Source organism: Cavia porcellus, unplaced genomic scaffold (genome assembly GCF_034190915.1).
Source record: "Cavia porcellus strain 051 isolate PalLab524CR breed Dunkin Hartley unplaced genomic scaffold, mCavPor4.1 scaffold_20, whole genome shotgun sequence".
Classification (NCBI taxonomy): Eukaryota; Metazoa; Chordata; class Mammalia; order Rodentia; family Caviidae; genus Cavia; species Cavia porcellus.
The window spans coordinates 23,491,041-23,509,583 of NW_026947503.1; the positions used below are offsets into that span (position 1 = coordinate 23,491,041).

At 38.2% G+C, this 18,543-nt stretch overlaps 2 pseudogenes; both read right to left on the bottom strand.

The window, feature by feature from the left end:
• Positions 1-2,791: 2,791 nt before the first annotated feature.
• On the bottom strand, positions 2,792-3,407 carry LOC100726857 (large ribosomal subunit protein eL29-like; annotated as a pseudogene).
• Positions 3,408-15,743: 12,336 nt separating this feature from the next.
• Positions 15,744-18,543, bottom strand: LOC100727136 (RNA-binding protein FUS-like; annotated as a pseudogene).

The window sequence follows — 18,543 nt, forward strand, 5'->3', positions numbered from 1 at the left end:
GAATTGCCTATATCATTAGTTATAATACAATTGAACAAAACAGTAAAGAACAAAACCAACAAAACCAAAACATTGGAGACATTGTAGGTCTTCAAAAGTAGATAAAAGTTAACGAGAATGGGCGTTATAATGAATCTCATTATCTTCACAGCATAACATTGACTTTGTTCAACGTACTAGTGTCTAGAGAGTATTTTGTACCTAGTAAGAAAAGCAATCAACTGGTCCCTGTTGCACAAGACTGTCCTGGTTTTGAAATATAATGTTATCTGTCCTGAGAGGTTCCTCAGTCTTAAGAAAATTGGGACAGCTGATCACACCCTGAGCAGACTTTCAATCCAATTATGATAAATTTTGAAAACTGTACCAAGGAACTTTAAGTTTGTACTGGAATCTAACATAATGTAGTTCAGCAGTTTAGCCATAAGGTGGCACTAAACAACTAGATTTATCAACGCCGGCTTTCATTCTAATTTAAGGATTCAAGTACTCACCCATTTTCAGAGTATTTATTAGAGTCTTTAATATTTAAGTATAGAGCTACATATCTTTGATACGTGTTTAATTCCTATGTGTATTTCTGATAATTATTTAAGTTTTTCCATGTAGATAAAAAGATGGATTTCTACATACTATTTTGCATTTTAATTTTAATTATAAGACTTCAGTAACATTCCATGAAATATCTATATTCGGACAAATAAACTGTGACTGCAATAACATCGTCTTTCCAAGGACTTACATACAGCAAGTGTTGGGTATGGTGGTGCACACCTATAATTCCAGCACTCAGGAGACTGTGGCAGGAGAATCCTTGGGAATTCAAAGCCAACCTAAAGTACAAAGTACAATAGTGAGACTGCCTCAAAAATTAATTAATTAATTAATGAGGTGATCAACTGAAGATTTGGAGAGCCAAAGTCAGTTTGCCAGGGGGAAAAAATGTAATGTCACAAATGTTCTGAAAGTAAATTGTCCTCAAGTTTAAGTTAAGAAGTAATCACAAGCACTGATATTTGCTAGCAACCAGTTGTAAATTTACCCATGCAAAAAGAATTCATTTTCAGAATTCTTCTTTGAAGTAGAAATTTGATTCAGAGATCAAAATTTGCTCAGGAGAACAGTTTCTAAAACAAGGGTTGTAGTTTAAGGAAATTTTATCCTCTCTCATCCCCAGAGGGCAAGATAGTTCAATTTGATCACGACAAGACAAAATAACACTTCCATAACACATCCAAGCGGAACATATACTTCTTATAAAAGGTACATGATTCTAGCCAAGGAAAAGGTGTACACTGACATAGTAACATTCTAGATCCATTGTGGTGTAGAGGTGGGGGGCTCTGGGAAAGCATTAGAGGGAATAAGATGAGAGAGGAGATCAAAAGGACTTCAATGCAATCAGTAATATTTATTAACTTTACAGGAAAAATGATCGTGAAAATTCACTAACTTTCTGTGTACTGGCTTGTTACATTATTTTCCTTAAAAAAGAAAGAAGTAGATATCCTTTCCAAAGGTCATTTGACATTCTTTCTAGGAAGCTGCCAGCTAAAGAGAATGAATACCTTGAGACCAGTGTCACTGGGCTTGAGTCTGAAATTCATGAAACCATCAGAGATGCTAGATGGATTATTCTGATTAGAAATTTGTAATCAGAATAGATGGTTTCCTTTATTTCTACACTTGCTATTACAAAAGTTATTTTTGGCAAAATGCAGTTCTGCTGAGAGTGTTCCACAGATAATAGCATCACTCTTGCAGAGAGAAGAGGAGTAGGAGAGAGGAGAGGTGGCCATGGTCAGAGGGGCAAGCTAAGAAGCCATTTCCTGTGTGGCAGTTGATGGTAACAGACTAACAGAGAAATCTGTCATGTTCAAAATATTCTCAGTAACAATTCTGTCCGATACAAATGGGACAAAATACAGAAAAGAAACCCAAGGTTATGAGTGGGAGAGTACACAAAGAGTTCTCAGAACTTTTGTCTTCCTTATGGGTCTTTTAAATAAACAACTTTGAAGTAGCTGTATATTTTTTAAAGAAATAATTTTGAAGTAGCTATTTGTAGGGGGAAAAGGCAATTTTTAGTGTATCTTTATAAAGAAAGATTTTTTCTTTAATATTCTATATATTTATGTCATTTGGTATGGATTAATTCAGATTCTATACAAAATTACTCTCATCATTAGTGAAGCTAAAATCTACAGCACTAATTCTGATTCTGGAAGCTGAAGCATGGATAAATAAAATGGGTAAATAAAAGACAGAAATAATATATTTATTCAACATCTCATTAAATATAACAGGATGCATAAACAAAGTTACTGGAGACACAGCATAATTTTGCATTCATTTTCAACATCTTGAATAAAATGGTTTTTCAAAAAGTTTTATGCTTTACTCTCCTATACAACAAGATCTGATTTAATCTTTCCCTCACATTCACAAATGTTTCAATGAGCAGTAAGTGTGAAAATGTGCTCAGAGGGGCTGGGGATTTAGCTCAGCGGCATAAGCACCTGCCTTGCAAGCAGGCGATCATGAGCTCAATCCCCGGTATCGGAAAAAAAGAAACAAAAAAAAATGTGCTCAAGAGCTACATAAAACACTTGGTTTCCTTAATGTCTTATAAGCTTTTCTTTTCTTTTCATTTTCTTTTCTTTTCTTGTTTTTTTTTCCCCCTGCCTCAGGTTCTATTCCTACAAGAGCACAGAAGGACACCAGCACCCCCACAGATGGCAGTCCAGGAGTCCCACCACCTTTCTGTCCTCCGATCAGCAGACAGAGGCCTTTACTGTGGAGCTTTCACAGGGACCTGAGCACCTTTGGGAGCCTGAGCAGGAGTAGAACTTGGAGCAGCACCTTGAGCCTGGGCTTTGGTTGGAACCTGGGCCTTGGGTCAGCAAAACCTGTGACCCTTGGCAATGTAGAACAGGTACACTTGCTGAGTTTAGGATGGGCAATCTAGGCAAGTCGAGTGAGCTGGTGATTCATAGCCTTTGGGATTTGGGGCTTGACCTCCTTGGACTTTATAAGAGCCTTGATAGCTGCAGCCTGTGCATTCATGGGCTTGGCATTTTTTGCCTCTATCTTCTTCAAGCCCTTCTTGTGCTTCTTGGCAAAATGCATAGTCCTTAGGATTTGGGATCTACTCCCTTCAGAGATTCACATCTTTGTTTTGGGGGAGGGGGTGCTTATTGTTGTTATTTTGGGTTTGTTTTTGGTTTTGGGGGGTTTTTTGTTTGCTTTTGGGTTGTTTGTTTGGTATTGGGGATCTAACCCACGACCTCATGCTTAGCAGACAAGCACTTGAGCTGCTGTGCTAAATCCCTAGTAACTGGAGTTTCTTAATGCCATTTGTGTGCCATTTTTGGATTGTGCGTGGTGTGATTCTTGGACGTGGCCATATCTGTGCCAGAAAAAATAGTTCTGAAGCCCAGAAGGACTGCAAGCTAGATGGAGGTATCTTAATCAATTTTTCTTAAAGCTACTTTGTTATCCAAATAAAACTGGGAATAGTTCTACTTATTGACATTCTTTTAGGAACGTATTTCTTGCACATGTGTTTGACTCTCAAATGTTTTTGTTTTTGTTTTTGTTTTTTGTTTTGGGGGGTTTGTTTTGTTTTGGTTTTGTCTTTTTGAGACAAAAGTCTCGCTATGCATCTCAGGCTGGCGTTGGGCTCAGTTAGTAGCCCAGGCTGGTCTTGCATTTGTAACAATCCTCCTGCCTCAGCCTCAGTGTCCCAAGTGCTGGGATTCCAGGAGTACTTCACCACGCCCAGCTTCTCACATGTGCTTTTCAATGGTCATGACTGATTGAAGGGAGCAATGTGGTAAAAAATTAGGATTACAGTCAGAAAACTTGAGTTCCAGGAACCTAAAAGATTCATGGAATTCTCTTAATAAATGATTAATTAAAATCCGCATGTTTTAGGGTTGAAACCTAAAATCCTCATTTTTTTAGGATTAAAAACAAAAATAGTCACTAAATATAGTGGAGCACATCTACAATTCCAGCACTCCAAGAAGCTGAGACAGGAGGATGGAAAGTTCAAGCCTAATTTGGGTAATTTAGCAAGACTTAATTTCAAAATAAAAAAAGCTTCACACTGTAGCTCAGTGTGAAGGTCCTGAGTTGCATCACCAGTAAGTAATAGTGGGGAAAAACTAAGACACTCTTCGAAAATATCATCTTCTAAAATGAGTTGGTAGGCAAATGCTACTACAGCCCACTCTTACCTCAGAGAGGAAATCTACAGGGTAATTAGAAACCAGCCTCCCAGCCAGACTAGCTACGTTCTATAGAGTTTTGTGTATTTTACTTTAATTCCTATGCCTCCGTTTCCTCATCTGTAAAAATAGGGTTTTATAAAAACAGTACCTATAACATAGAGGATTTGAGAAGAGAAACAGGAATTCCATATTGTTTAGCATATGAAAGGTACAATTATTATATGAGCTACATTATAGAAAAAAATTGGAGAACTCTTTTGGCCACTCTTTAAGGAACTATGCATTGGCAATATCTTGATTTCAGTTATGAGAACAGATGTGTATTTGAATGCCTAACTCTGCTCAGGGCCAGCTTCATAGGCTTATGACCTATATAGCAAGAATCTTTGGCTCTGTCTCAGAAAGGCCCTTTCATTTAGGGTTTAGTTTAGGGCTTTGCTACTACTGTCTTAAAATGCTTCATAATGTCTGGACAAGAGGCCTACTTTTTATTTTGCTGGGACACACACAGGGTGCTGCCAATCCTGACTGCTACCCGAATGTCCTTGCTCTGTTCTCCTTGGCTTTTAAGCCCAGAAAGCAGAGACTGCTTGTGGTACTTTGTCTCTCCTCACGGGTTTGGGGTTGATTCCTTTGGACAAAGGACTATAAAAAACTTTTTAAAAATTCTTAGCCATATTGCAGTCTTTCTCCATTGAATCATCTATTGATCCTACATGTTTTGTAGGAAAAAGGAAAAAAAAAAGCTTGAGAAAGACAAGTTTTCCTCCTTTGTGGAAATATGACTTGCAGGCACAACGTTCTACTCAGTACCATTTTCTCTCAGGAGTCCAGAGGCAAGTGCAGCTTCCCTTTTTCCGGTCATGTCTCGCCTGTCTTTAAGAAAGTGGCTCAAGTAGTACAGGACAAGCCAGCAGAGTAGTCATTGCACTCTGCCCCCTCAAACAGGCAAATCCTTCATCTCCCTGGCTCTCACTTTCAATTTGTTTTCAAATGAGGACAACGATAGTTTCATAGTTTCGAGATCTAGGGACAACCTGAGATCCATTGAAGACAAGGTCTGTAAAAACTCTTTAGCAACTGGAGGGTGAGAACAGCAGTCGTGGCTTAAAATAATTCACTTCTGCTTTCTGTGCTAGAGAGAAGAGAGCACCGGTTTCAAAGGCACTGGATGCATTTTTGCAATGGAAAACTTGAGTGTTATAAGCTCCGTAAAAGTTTCAAAGTAAAGGTATGCATCTTAGTCAAACAATCACGACTATGCTGCTTCATTGAGTTAGTTGCAATAAAGCACAAAGAAAGGAAAGATAAACGAAAATACTCATATTCCTCAAAAGGCTCATCGGCTATGTAAAAGTAACAAATAAGGAGTGTCCAGAATGCTAAATAAACCACAGAAAATGTAGAATGCACTGAGGCATTATCTCCTCTCAGCAGGCCTAGAGAAGGCTTCCAAGGAGATGTGAAAGGCAGTTCACCTGGCGCTGGGGATTTAGCTCAGTGGCATAAGCACCTGCCTTGCAAGCAGGCGGTCATGAGTTCAATCCCCGGTACCGATAAAAATGAAAAAGACAAAAAAAAAATTTAAAAAAAGCAGTTCACCTTTTGAAGGCGGACCCCAGGTGAGGAAGGAGTGTGGCCTGAGTCCCTCCGAACCAGACATCTGTGGAAGCATGAACGGTGAGCCTGAAAGGGGCAGTGGAGGGAAAATGCAGGGGCTGAGAACTTCACAGATTTCTGAGGTCCACACTGGTTACAAAGAGAGTTTTGAACGTAGAGCAGATTTTGCAGCGGAATGAGGAAGTCAGAGTGACAGGAGAATACATTCATTAGTAAGAAACAATTCCTAACTGTCCATCAAGTGGTAAATGAAGGTAAATGTGATATTCCAAGATAATGAAATATTGGCCATAAAAAGTAATGTATGCATGTACAAACTGAAAACATGCTACGTGAAAGAAGCTAGTCACAAAAGAGCCTACATAACTATTTATGTCTTGTAAAATAGGCAAATCAACAGAGACAGAAAGTAGATCAGTGATTGCCAACTCTAGGGAAGAGGGAAATGGGGAGTAATCAGTAATGAGTATGATGTTTCTTATTGGATAATAAAAATATTCTGGGATTAATAGTGATGATGCTAGCACAACTCTAGACATACTAAAAACTACCCAGTTGTGAATTTTAAATCATCCCATTTAAAATAAGAAAGAAACAATGGCCCTTGACTAAGAGTGATACAAAGAAGAGCTAAACAAAATAGCACCAAAGGAAATAAACAGGAACAGCTTCCAAAATATTTAGAAGGCACATTTACAAGGAGATGCATTTAAAAGACATGGAGATAAATTAAAAACAGGAAACTCCTCAAGCCTTTTTATCAGAGGTGATAGCTAGATAGGACTGAGATAGAGAAGAGGCAAAAAGAAATAACTGGGCTTTACACACCATAGAACAGGACAGTAGTTACTGTGGTTCACAGAGGCAGTTGTCATCAGCAGTCAGGAATAAACAAACGCTGGGCCTGCAACTCAGTGGCATGCTTGAGGCCCTGAGTTCCACCCCTCAGCACCACTGAAAATAAGAAAGAAACAAACAAAAAAGCCTGTGGCCCAAGCCTGTAATTCCATCTGCTCAGGAGGCTGAGCCAGGAGGACTATAAATTTGAGGACAACCTGGGCAATTTAGTGAGATAATGAAAATAATTTTAGTTTCAAAATAAAAATAATTTTTTAAAAAAAATGGACTAGAGATGTAGCTAAGTGGTTCCTGAGTCCTGTACTAAAAAGTGAAAATACATATTAGACCTTTTAAGAAGGCTATAGTTAAGAGAAAAATGCAGTTTTAATTTATTGCCTATCTTTAGTTTTGTTTCAAATGGAATGTGACAAAAACAAAAAGGAAAAAAAAGGGCAGGGAGGAGCTGGGGATTTAGCTCAGTGGCATAAGTGCCTGCCTGGCAAGCATGAGGTCACAAGTTCAATTCCCAGCACAGGGAAAAAAAAAAAAAAAAAAGGAATGTGAAGTCATCATAAAAATGAACACTATACAAATGCTGTAGGATAAAAATAGAAAATATGATTACAGTATCATGCAAAATTAGGTATTAAGCTAAGGAAGTGAAAGACCTCTTCAATGAAAACCACAGTACTCTTAAAAAAAGGAAATCAAAGAATCATCAGAAAATGGATAGATGTTCCCTCCTGAATAGGCAGAACCAATACTGTCAAAATGTTGATTCTTCCAAAACTAATACACAGATTTAATACAACCTCAATCAAAATACCAACAGAATTCCTCACTAAGAAAAAAAAATCCTAGTCAGAAGAGACTCAAAATAGCTAAAGCAATCCTGGGCAGCAAACACAAAGCCGAAAGCAGAAGCACAATTCCATATATCAAGTCACATTGCAAAGCTACAGTGATCAGGGGCTGGGAATTTAGCTCAGTGGCATAAGCGCCTGCCTTGCAAGAGTGTCATCGTGAGTTTGATCCCCAGCACCGATAAAAAAAAAAAAAAAAAAAAAAAAAAAAAGCCCAACAAAGCTACAGTGATCAAAACAAAACAGCATGGTACTGGGAAAACAACAACAAAACCAACCAGCATACGATATAAATCAATGGAATGGAATAGATAAAACAACCCCACGCACATTCAGCCATCAGATGAAGGGGCCAAAAACATACAGTGGGGGAGAGGTAAGCATCTCTTTACTAAATGATGCTTGGAAAATTGTCCCACTACGTGCAGAAAATTGAATTAAGACCCGTAAGTCTCAGCTATTTGAAATCAAAATAGATCAAAGATCTAAATATTAAAGCAGAAATGCTTTACCTACTGGAAGATAAAAAAGTAAAACTCTTGAAGACATAGGCGTAGGCAAGAACTTTTGAACAGAAACCCCACCGCACAAAAAATAACATCAAGAATCAACAAATGCAATTATATCAATTTTGAAAACTTCTGAATAGCAAACAAAACAGTCAACATAGTGAAAAAACAACCTACAGAATGGGGGAGAGGATTTTATCACTACTCTTCTGATAGAACTAATATCTAGAATATATAAAGAACTCAAAAAATTTAGACTCATCAAAATCAAAGTCTCAATCAAAAAAATGGGCAAATTAAGTGAATAAATACCTCACAGAAGTGTAAATGGCCAAGGAATACATAAACAAATACTCAACATCACTGGCCATTAGAGAAATTCAAATTAAAACAGCTATTATCAAAAAATCAAATAGTAAATGCTGGAGAAGCTGGGAGGAAAAAAGAATACTTCTACACTCTTGGTGGGAATATAAACTATGGAATCATTATGGAAATCAGTATGAAATTTTCTCAATATGCTAAAGGTAGAAATTCCATTTGACCCAGCTATTCACCTCCTAGATATCTTCTCCTAAGACATCATAAAACAGTGATACTTGCATGTCCACGTTTATAGCAGCACAATTTGTAATACTCGAGTCTTGGAAGTGGCCTATGTGTCTATCCATCAACAGATGAATATATAAGGAAAATGTAATATTTATACACAGTGGAGTATTGCTCTTTCATAATGAAAAATTCGAGTCATTTATAGGAAAATAGATGCACCTTGAGATCATAATGTTAAGTGAAATAAATCGGACACACAAGCCTAAATACCACATGGTTTTCTTATACAAGAAACCCAGAGTAAAAACAAAGGATAAAATAAAAGATAAATAATAAAGACTGGGAAATAGGTGTTTTGCAAAAGGGAAAGAGACCAAAAGATGGAGTGAGGCAGAAAAGAGGGAGGGAAAGGGAATATAAAAGCTTTACGATGTGTTACGTGCAAGCATGAAGTCATGAGTTCAATCTCCAGTACAAAAAAAAAAAAACATGTGTTACATACATGTAACAATCCCCCACAATGCCTTTAATCACTATAGATTGCAGACTAATAAAATTGAAAAATGTTTTAAAATAGAGAGTGTGTTTAAATTAGATAATAACCAGAATGATCAAAGAAAGTCCAAAGATAAGTACTTTATATATAAATGCTATTTTGTACTTTTTGAAAGTGGGTGTGAATTGAGCTCTGAATTTTTTTCAACAGCAAGAACGTTTAGTACAAGTATTTGAAAAATGTATTTTAAAAAAGATTTTTTAGGTACCAGGGATTGAACTCAACCTCACACTTGCCAGGCAGGCGCTTAGGCCACTGAACTAAATCCCCTGCCCAAGAAAACATTTTTTTAAAAGAATAAAGAGAAATATTATCAGTGATATCATCTAATGAGGGGTTTGGACCATGTGGTTTCCTGTAAACTGAAGCTTTGCAATTATGGTTTTCTTTCCCGCAAATAAATCCACCACTGCTGCCAGTACCCAGATGTACTGGAAGAGAGCTGTGCCTCTCAAATCCCCAGGCGCTCTGCTCTCCTGACTGTGAGTTGCAAGTTCCTTGATTCCATCCACACCCTTAGAAGACCGAAAGGACAGGTTTCAGGACCTGCTGTTGTTAGCTTTCCACAGCAGCACTAGCAACCCGCAGCACTGGATGCTTGACTTCAGTGAGTTCCCCAGCAGAACGGTCCCTCCGATGCATCAGTGAGTTAATGGATGTGCTTTGACCACCAGAATATGAACATAAGCTCCAAGCAAAGCCCGAGGACACATTGTCCTCTTTTGCATCCTGTCTACCTATGAGTCCCAAAGAAACAGAGCAGCTAAAATGATGGCTACAGTTGAAACCAAGAAGGCCAATTGAAGACTAAATAAAAATCTTAAGTGCACTGAATAGTAATAGTACCTATGGAAAATAAAATATTATCAGTTTAGCAATCAAACACAAATAATAGATTTGATTCTCACTTGCAGCCCAGAACTAAGAATTGATACCAGCATGGGTTTCTTTCTTCAAGGCTTTGCTAAAGCAAAGTAAACTTTATCCCTAACAGGTTCAAGGGACGTCTTGATTTTTTTTAAATCAACACCATCATCCAACTCAAAGCAAGCCCTTTAGGATAAGATATTTCACTAGTAAGGGGAAGCCTCAAAAACTAGAGAAGAAATGGGAGTTAAGGAGAAGAGAAAGCACAAGTAATGGAAAAAGAAGAAATTTTCCTAAGTAAAGATAGTTGCAAAATAAACAAACACCTTGAAATACCAACTTATTTTTTTACTTTCTAGAAAAGTCAAAATTATATCATTTCCAGCTCACTTTCAACTTGTTAAAATATTTCTATAGCGATTTTCTTTGTAAGCCCTTGGCTATAAGGCAGTTTACAACAACTCAAGCAACCTTGCACGGAAGCACAAGGAGTGAGTCTCTTGTCATTAGAAATGGGCTACCTCTTACAGTTAACAGTGAGTCACAGACTGAGAGCACTTTGGGTCACAGTTTCCAGATTTGTACAATCAGACATTTGATGAAATGGTTTCTGAAAATGTGAGGTAGTACGGTGACTAAGGATGAGGTTACTCACACTCAGTAATGCTGGGCTTGAATCATTTTGCTAATTATATTGTCATATATGCTAAGCCTTGCTCTTCTCATTTGGAAGATAGGAATAATGAATATGATGCCACCTGTTTTGTAGAAAGTTACAAATATTGAGCAAAGATTTATTTAAAATGCCTAGTTTGGCACTGGCATTCCCCAAGCCTCCTGGAACACAGATTTCCTCTGTTGTTAAATGCTTAGGCTTCCTGTGCTATTAATAATACCCTATAGAAGACATGGAACAAGTCAGAAGTGGTACACACTTGTAATCGCAGCTACGCAAGAGGCTGAGACAAGAGGATCACAAGTTCTAGGGTAATCTAGCAAGACCCCCATCTCAAAATAAAAAATAAAAAGGGCTCAGTGGTGGGGCACTCACTTGCCTAGCACGCATGAGGTCCTGGGTTCAATCCTTGGCACAACCACCACCAGCAAAAAGACAGATTTCAATACAGAAAGCAAAATGTAACAGGAATAAAAATGAGGATTTAAGAACTAAATGTTTTTCATTACAAAAATAATACTGGCCTTTTAAGTATTTTTAGAAAATATTTTTAAGCATTTCTTTGGAGGAATAAAGTAGTATCTCCTCTAAAACATAACAAGTTTTGAGATAAAATGACCAAATGGTTTGAAATTTTAGTGTTACAGAACCCAAGCCTTTCAAACTTTAAAAAAAGTCACCACTACGCAGCAGAATGCAAAGGTATACAGAGTATAATCACCATGTTTCATCTTCTCACTTTACTGTGGTTCTGCTATTTTAAATGCTACCCCCCCCCAAAGAGTGAAATTATGGAACCTGTTATCCAGAATGCTTCTTCTCAGCCTCCTACTTTGGCTGGCCTTATTTCCGGTCAGCAAGCAGCAGCTGCTTGTGATATCCAGTTGCTGCCTTCCTCTGCACCTGCCTACTCAGCCTCGCAAAGATCATCTGTGGGTAGCGTGGCCTCACAGCTGGAAGTCTGGCAGACTTCCAGGGTCCTACAATCCGGACAGTGACAAGATCCTGTCTTGGCAAATGACACTGAATATGGTTTACAGATGATGTTCATGAAATAGCTCAGAAAGAATTTGTAAAGAACAGATTGTGCTAGGGGTGATGAAACATACTAAGAAGAACACGGAAAACACCAGCAATGTATTTTTAGTTCTTAAATCCTTTGTACCCCACACCTATACTATCACTGTTGCAATAAACTTTTAAAGACCTGTAACAAACATTATTCAGTCATAAACAGGAATGAAATTTTTATAATGTGACATCAAGGGTAGACCTTGAGAGCATTATGCTGAGTGAAATAGACATGCAAGGACAAATATTACATGGTTTAATTTATATTAGACAGAATAAATAAATTCATAGACACAAAACATAGAATGCAGGTTAACAGGGATTAGTGAAGGAAGGGCAGTTATTGCCTAAGAGGTACAGAGTTTATCTGAAGAATGAAAAAGTTCTGAATATATGAGTTGGGAATATAGTTCAATGCAGAGTGTTTACCTAACACGTTCAGTTGCGTAACATGTTCAGGGTCCTTGATTCAATCCTCAGTCCACAAAAATGAGAGAGAGAGAGACAGAGAGAGAGAGACAGACAGAGAGAGAGAGAGAGAAAGTGCTCTTGATATACATAGAGACAATGGCTTCACATTATGAATGCATGTTACATATTGATGCACGTACAAGTGGTTAAAATGATAAAATGTAATTCCAGCTATGCAGTAGGCTGAGGCAGCAGGATCCCATTTCCCAGGCCACTCAGAGTAACTTGGTGAGACTTTACCTCAAAACAAAAATAAAAAGGTCTGGGATATATCTCAATAGTAGAGCACTTGCCTAGCAAACATCAGACCCTGGATTTAATCCCAAGCACCAAAATAAAGTCAGGTTTCAATATAGAAAGCACATTTGACTGTAAAATTAACAAGAACAAAAATGAGGCTTAATTAGTACTTTTTCTCATGTTATGCATATTTTACCTCAGTTTAAAGAAAAAAAGGCAATAAACGCACCAGCAGCTGGAAGTGGGATGGCCTGTTACATTCAGTTTGTCTGAGAAACAAGCAGCTTCAAATCAAATTTAAACAGTAACAATATGCACCATACTTGTGGCTATCATTCGCACCCGCTTTGAGGGTGTGTGCACCAATCTAGGGGAAGATAGAAGAGTAAATGATTAGTAGAGGGTTATTCTATTTCTAAAATTCTTTGTTTTTAAACAAAATATGGCAAATACTATCCATTTCACCTAAGTGGATGTTTATGAGTGTTTTATCATTTTCTCTACTAAATTTTCCACACCTTTTCTTTCTTCAAATCTCTGACACCTCCTCCCCCATCCTTATTTCCACTGACGACCTTGCTTCTCACCTCCAGAAGCAATCAGAAATCCCCCGCACTTCCCATTCCATCAGCGTATAAGTGTCTGTACCCCTGTTCTACCCGCTGCCCACTCCACGGGAAGCAACGCAAAGTCCACACCTCATGTGCGCAGGTCTCTGTGCCTCTTGTCTGTTCAAGTCTGTCTTCGCCGTAATTCTTTAGTGCCTGTCTTTTCTGCTAGAATATTTTGCCTAGTAAGCCAGGGATTTTGCCTATATGGTTCTTTGCTGTATCCCAAACATGGAGACCATGGAGACACTCAAGAGACATCTATTAAGTGGAAGAATGTATTCCTCTACGAATGTGAAATGTTTTGGAATTTTACAAATGAAATATTTGAGTAAACCACAAACCCTTGAGTGCATGAAATACTTAAAGGACTGTACCCATGAAAATGTGAATAAAGGATTCTTTCCTGTTTCCATAAATCATTTAAATGTCTTAGAAGTGCCAAGACTTTTTCAACATCCAAGCCGCATCTCCTAGAAATCATGTACAAAATCCTCGCCATCTCTATATCCCCATTATTCTTTTAGAAATTGTTCTCCCTTTCCACAAAGTTGGTCTGTCTCCCTTTTGGGACCTAGAAAGTATGCCTTCCAGACTTCAGGGAACATGAAAACAACTTTAGCTTCCACAAAATAGGAAAAATCAGAATATAAAAGGTTAAAAAGCCCTTTTGTAGACATCAGAAAATGCCATCATAAATTCTCTATGCTAATTGTAATGTTAAATGTCTTTATTCTGAATTACATATGCTGTTTCTTAAAATGATACAGGAAATGTAACTTTTTTTGGCTTGGCATCTACGCTTCCTGTCATCAAAGCTGAGAGAAAATATCATTACTGAAGCATTTTTTTCTCCTGACTTACTTGAGAACACTGAGCTAATCTGATTTAAAATACTTTTAAAACGTGTCAATGTTGGGCTTAGACATCATTAATCACAAAAGATGAAGGGGTCTGTTTCCAAGGCGGTCTCATTAAGTAGAACTACACAGAAACTTTTTATTTTAAATTTTTCTACTGATTAAGTGGCTTCATTAAAGTTTGAGACTTGATGTAGTCTTTCACCATATACTTTAAATTAAGAGCATTTTTATCCCAAACAGAAGCTAACAAAAACTAAATTTTATTATTAGATGCTTTAGTTTTACAACTACTTATTCCATTGTACCTAAAATCAAACAAGTTCAATATTTTTACTGGTATTTAGAGAAACAAAGTTTAAGCATTTTCTTTCCCTTTGGCACATGGTACTTTGATATTAAAGAAACTGACTTGTGTACATTTTAGGGGTGGAAATTAAACTTTAAAGAATAGGATTTCTCTTCCAGCCAAAATTATGACCTAATTTAGGGGAAAACCAGATTGAGAGGCCAGAACAGCTTATTAAGACTGAAGAATTCTAACCATTTCTCTGGGCTCATCCTCAAGCTAAAGCATTAATGATTACACTCACTGCCCTGAACTTAGTTTCTTCATCTAGAGAGCGGAATACTAAGCGTACCCAAAGTTTGTTACCCAAAGTTTGCTACCCAAAGTTTATAAAGCAGTAGATTCAGTGGCCATAAGTATTTCTATGATGGCTCAGCAGAATTGGTGGCAAAATCTGAAGCTTGTCATTGGTGCCACCAAATGATTTATGTTCATAAACTTCCTTGTTCTCAGTATAAGAATAATGTTCTTAAAATTTCTCTTTTATCCAAACAAGTAAATACATACAAATGATAGTGCAGTATGACATTCATTATGGCATAAAGAAGATATAAAGAAAAAAGCAATTATTGAAAAGCTTTATCTTTCAGAAAGTTTCTTTTCAAACAACTACAGTACTTAATCAAGTACTCCCTAGTAAACACCCAACTCAATTCATAATAAGCCTTTTAGAGGTTATTTATTTTTGTTAGTTGCCACTAAGATTAAAAAATCATGTTTTCATTGATTAAGATAAGTTCATTTTGATAGTTTATATCAAAGTACGATAGACTAACAATTTAATATTAACTGTTATGTTGAACACCAATATAGATAGATGATTTGCATTAGTATTTTATTATGATAGCACTAAAAGCTTAGATCTGACTCATAAGTATACTTTATCTTCACTCTACAATGACTTATTTCCAAAAGATTGCTTATTTTAAAAATTACTAAAATATCTTTCATTAGTATATATGTTATTTTGGTTTAAAAAAAAACTATGTCTTACTCTTTTCTTGTAAAACAATGGTTTTTAAATCACATATGGTGGTGCACACCTGCAATCACAGCAATGGGTGGGCAGGCTGAGACAGGAGGATATCCATAACTCTGAGACCAGCCTGAGCTACATAGTGAGTTTAAGTCCACCCTGAGCTATAAAATGAGGCCCTATCACAAAAAAAAAAAAGCATAGGGGCTGGACATTTAGCTCAGCGGCACAAGCACCTGCCTTGCAAGTGCACAGTCATGAGTTCGATCCCCAGTATAAATAAAACTATCTAAAACAGTATTTTTTACATGACAACCAGAAGTATGCTTATAATTCCATAGTCTGACAAACACACAAAAAGAAATCCACAGGTGATCAAGAATTGGAAAGTTACAAAATAATGAGTCCTGGGTCCTGGAAAAAAAGTTGTTTCAGAATCTCAGAGCCAGACTAGCACAGCCTCTCTCTGCCATCCTGTCTGTGCTCATGCCTGGAGTCCAACTTGCCAGGGCTGAAGCTGTGTCTCTTCCTGTCACCAGGCACTCTGAGACCACCACGGTCCCTTTCCACAGCCCTGGTAGCCATGATCATAGTCTCTTGTTCCATTACAACAGTCTTCTCCATAGTTACGCCCGCATCGGGAAGCCTGCTGGACACTCCTCCTGGGCCATCTGGTGCAGGAGCCTTGTACAGGTTGCATTTATTTCAAGAGAAAGTCATGTGCTCACAGGTAGGATTAAGACACTTCTAGTCCCCAGCTCACTGCTTCCCTTGCCTCCACCACCTCCCCTAGAGGAATTCTCCATGGCCACCACCACCACAGCCACCACCTCCATATCCTCCACAAAGAGTCCTCCTCTCACTCAGCTCTTCAACCATTGCCACCACCCCAACTGATACCTGTTTGGTGGGTAGCAAATTAAACCTTGATAAGATTCCCAAAGAATTCTTTACCATCAAACCAGTCAATAACTGCTTTAGCAGAAGCTAGTCATCAGAGGAGACTGTTGTCTCTCTCTTTATAACTTGCCAGTTTCCCTGCCTGTGTACAAATTAATCATAGGTCATCCAGGTTTTTTATTTGTCTTAATAGTGCCAATCTGTTTGAAGTAATCAGTCACAATTGTAACACTCTCACCCAGGCCTTGCACAAAGATGATACTGTTTTCTAAATTACTCTACTCAGGATCATGACATGATCACTGATCCTAAGAGCCACCAAATCTATGGAAGCCACCACAGTCATTTCTGCCTATCCCACCTCTCCCTCCACAGCTACTTCCATGAACTCTAAGTTCATACCCTCCAGTGCTACAGTTGTAACCACTGCCACCACCCCTACCTCTGCTCACCTGGTCCTGTTGGCCTCCCCCATACCTATCGCTGTGCCTAATAGTTATAACCTCCACGACTACCACTCACCGAGGGCTGATCTTGGCCATAATTGCCTCTACCACCTCCACTGGTGCTGTTGTACTGATTCTGCTGTCTACAGCCCTAAGTGAAAGTAGAGGATCTTTGCTGTTGTCTGTAGCTTTGTTGGTGTCCACCGTAACCAGACTGCTGGCAATAGCCCCTACTCTGGTTTTGCTTTAAGAACTGCTGCCGTATCTCCCTGAGGTACTTCTGGGAGCTGGCTGTTGGCCATAGCCAGCATTAGAGGACTGTGGCCAATAAGATGACTGAGAACTCTGGTTACCACCATAGCTACTGTGGAGCTGCATCCCTAGAAAACTGCCTATCACAGCCTGTGTTCTGAGTGTGCCTGTAAGGACCGTATTGTTCAGGCATAGTCTGAAATATCTGCTGACTGGCTATAACCACTATAACTTCACAGTCCTGGAACTGACAGCTCTGCTGGGAGTAGCCCAGCCCAGGCTAGGTGAGGAAGGCCCCATAGCTTTGGATTCCTTGTTGGGTGTAGTCATTTGACGCAACAACCAATGAGATTCTACCACCACCTATGCCTAGAGGACTTATTCATTTCTGTATTTCTGAACTTTAACAGAATCTTGGGGATACATTTAACAATAATAAATTTTTACTGAGTTAAAATGACTTATTCATTTCTGTATTTCTAAACCCTTATGGAGTCTTGGGGATACATTTAACAATAAGAGATATTTATCAGGTGAAAATGCAAGCCCACATTAACATTAGCAGATAATATTTAAAAATCTATCCCTCTTTTAAGTTATGTAATATTTTGACATACCCAGACTGAGCACCAACTTGATTTGGAAATGGCTGAAATGTACTTATTTTAAAATTTATTTGTACACTGCCCCTTGCTTTTCTGAAGGTCTTTGGGAGACCTACGTTTTACCTTTTTGTCTTCTCCAAAAGCCTTCCTGAAGGGTTGTTCAACAGGGAGATGTCCTTTTTTTAGCATTGGTTAATCCACAGGGATATCCTGCAAGCTTTCTATCAGTAGTAGAGGCACAAAATTTGCCATGCATTAAGGAAAAGATGGGGACAGCCCTTTGCTAAACAAAAATTGTCTTCCACCTGGGAAAGGACTGATCATGGAAACCATCTAAAACGTGGAGAAAAAAGTAGCAACTTCTTACATTGCAAGAATATGCAATTCCACTTTCTATGCTGTCAGAAAAAATAAAGCAAGCTCTGATGTCCAATACTATTGCTTAGAAGAAACACTGTTTCAAGCTAATCATTAACAAGCCCAGAAGTGCAGTTGTATTACCTGTTGACTTCTTAAAACATCCTCAAATCTCCTTAGAAGTAGGTGCCTTACATATTACTAAATAAGGAATAATTTAGAGGTGACTGGCCTGGAAACACTTTTATTAAAAGAATCAATGAGCATGGAAATTTAGAGTTGGAAAACTGTTGGGTTTTTATTCACTCCTGCTTTAAAAGAATGTTAGGACTAAGGAGAAGAGAGTTTCTGATTTAAAACATGGACCCCAGCCTGGGGGAACTTCACCAATCCCATGGCTTAGAGGAATTCTGAATGTAGATTTTGGAGTCAAAGTTCACAACCTTCCCATTTCTGAAGTTCCACCCAAAGTTATTTTAAAATGAATGTAATCTCACAAACCCTCAAAACTGCATCTCCAGGGCCAAGGGCTTGTGCTCAGTGGCACAAGCACCTGCCTGGCAAGCATAAGGTCATGAGTTTGACCCCCAGTAGCAGAAAAGAAAAGAAAAGACCTGCATCTCCAACAACTCTATAGTCCCTTTCCTTGCTCTTCACTTCTCTGCTGAGAGAGCCAGCTGATGCAGACAT